At 37.6% G+C, this 2,500-nt stretch overlaps 1 pseudogene; it reads left to right on the forward strand.

Moving 5' to 3' along the window:
* Window positions 1-1,510: 1,510 nt before the first annotated feature.
* On the forward strand, window positions 1,511-1,629 carry LOC127937964 (uncharacterized; annotated as a pseudogene).
* The last annotated feature ends 871 nt before the right edge of the window (window positions 1,630-2,500 follow it).

Here is a 2,500-nt window from a genome sequence, read left to right on the forward strand (position 1 = left end):
GAGTAGATTGGCTGATCTTTAAATAGCCTTCTCTTTGCAGCAGTCTTCGCTTATGGCCATACCAGCCTGGCTATGCCAGATCTTGTCTGATCTCGGAAGCTAAGCAGGTTTGGGCCTGGATGGGAGACCGCCTGGGAATGCCAGGTACTCTAAGCTATTTTGAAATTTTTCACTTAGTATATAATAAATTTGGCAAAAAATAGAGTCAGTGCCCGATCTCTGAATATAAGCAGGTTTGGGCCAGGTTAGTACATGGATGGGAGACTGCCTGGGAATACCAGGTGCTTTAAATTTTTGGATATTTTTCACAAATTATATAATAATCTTGCAAAAAAAAAAAAAAAAAAAAAATAGAGTCAATGCCCGATCTCTGAATCTTAGCAGGTTTAGGTCTGGTTAGTACTTGGTTGAAAGACCGCCTAGGAATACCAGGTGCTTAAAGCTTTTGGAATTTTTTAACTTAGTATATAATAAATTTGGCAAAAAATAGAGTCAATGCCCGATCTCTGAATATAAGCAGGTTTGGGCCAGGTTAGTACATGGATGGGAGACTGCCTGGGAATACCAGGTGCTTTAAATTTTTGGATATTTTTCACGAATTATATAATAATCTTGCAAAAAAAAAAAAAAAAAGAAGAAGTCAATGCCCGATCTCTGAATCTTAGCAGGTTAAGGTCTGGTTAGTACTTGAATGATAGACCGCCAAGGAATACCAGGTGCTTTAAGCTTTTGGAATTTTTTCACTTAGTATATAATAAATTTGGCAAAAAATAGAGTCAGTGCCCGATCTCTGAATATAAGCAGGTTTGGGCCAGGTTAGTACATGGATGGGAGACTGCCTGGGAATACCAGGTGCTTTAAATTTTTGGATATTTTTCACAAATTATATAATAATCTTGCAAAAAAAAAAAAAAATAGAGTCAATGCCCGATCTCTGAATCTTAGCAGGTTTAGGTCTGGTTAGTACTTGGTTGAAAGACCGCCTAGGAATACCAGGTGCTTAAAGCTTTTGGAATTTTTTCACTTAGTATATAATAAATTTGGCAAAAAATAGAGTCAATGCCCGATCTCTGAATATAAGCAGGTTTGGGCCAGGTTAGTACATGGATGGGAGACTGCCTGGGAATACCAGGTGCTTTAAATTTTTGGATATTTTTCACGAATTATATAATAATCTTGCAAAAAAAAAAAAAAAGAAGAAGTCAATGCCCGATCTCTGAATCTTAGCAGGTTAAGGTCTGGTTAGTACTTGAATGATAGACCGCCAAGGAATACCAGGTGCTTTAAGCTTTTGGAATTTTTTCACTTAGTATATAATAAATTTGGCAAAAAATAGAGTCAATGCCCGATCTCTGAACAAAAGCAGGTTTGGGCCAGGTTAGTACTTGGATGAGAGACCGCCTAGGAATACCAGGTGCTTTAAGCTTTTGGGGTTTCTTTCCTACTTTTATAATGTACTGGCGAGTAGATTGGCTGATCTTTAAATAGCCTTCTCTTTGCAGCAGTCTTCGCTTATGGCCATACCAGCCTGGCTATGCCCGATCTTGTCTGATCTCGTAAGCTAAGCAGGTTTGGGCCTGGTTAGTGCCTGGATGGGAGACCGCCTGGGAATACCAGGTACTGTAAGCTTTTTTGAAATTTTTCACTTAGTATATAATAATTTTGCCAAAAAATAGAGTCAATGCCCGATCTCTGAATATAAGCAGGTTTGCGCCAGGTTAGTACATGGATGGGAGACTGCCTGGGAATATCAGGTGCTTTAAATTTTTGGATATTTTTCACGAATTATATAATATTCTTGCAAAAAAAAAAAAAAAAAAAAAAGAGTCAATGCCCGATCTCTGAATCTTAGCAGGTTTAGGTCTGGTTAGTACTTGGATGAGAGACCGCCAAGGAATACCAGGTGCTTTAAGCTTTTGGAATTTTTTCACTTAGTATATAATAAATTTGGCAAAAAATAGAGTCAGTGCCCGATCTCTGAATATAAGCAGGTTTGGGCCAGGTTAGTACATGGATGGGAGACTGCCTGGGAACACCAGGTGCTTTAAATTTTTGGATATTTTTCACAAATTATATAATAATCTTGCAAAAAAAAAAAAAAAAAAATAGAGTCAATGCCCGATCTCTGAATCTTAGCAGGTTTAGGTCTGGTTAGTACTTGGTTGAAAGACCGCCTAGGAATACCAGGTGCTTAAAGCTTTTGGAATTTTTTCACTTAGTATATAATAAATTTGGCAAAAAATAGAGTCAATGCCCGATCTCTGAATATAAGCAGGTTTGGGCCAGGTTAGTACATGGATGGGAGACTGCCTGGGAATACCAGGTGCTTTAAATTGTTGGATATTTTTCACGAATTATATAATAATCTTGCAAAAAAAAAAAAAAAAGAAGAAGTCAATGCCCGATCTCTGAATCTTAGCAGGTTAAGGTCTGGTTAGTACTTGAATGATAGACCGCCAAGGAATACCAGGTGCTTTAAGCTTTTGGAATTTTTTCACTT

The sequence above is a fragment of the Carassius gibelio genome, chromosome A19 (assembly GCF_023724105.1).
Source record: "Carassius gibelio isolate Cgi1373 ecotype wild population from Czech Republic chromosome A19, carGib1.2-hapl.c, whole genome shotgun sequence".
Classification (NCBI taxonomy): Eukaryota; Metazoa; Chordata; class Actinopteri; order Cypriniformes; family Cyprinidae; genus Carassius; species Carassius gibelio.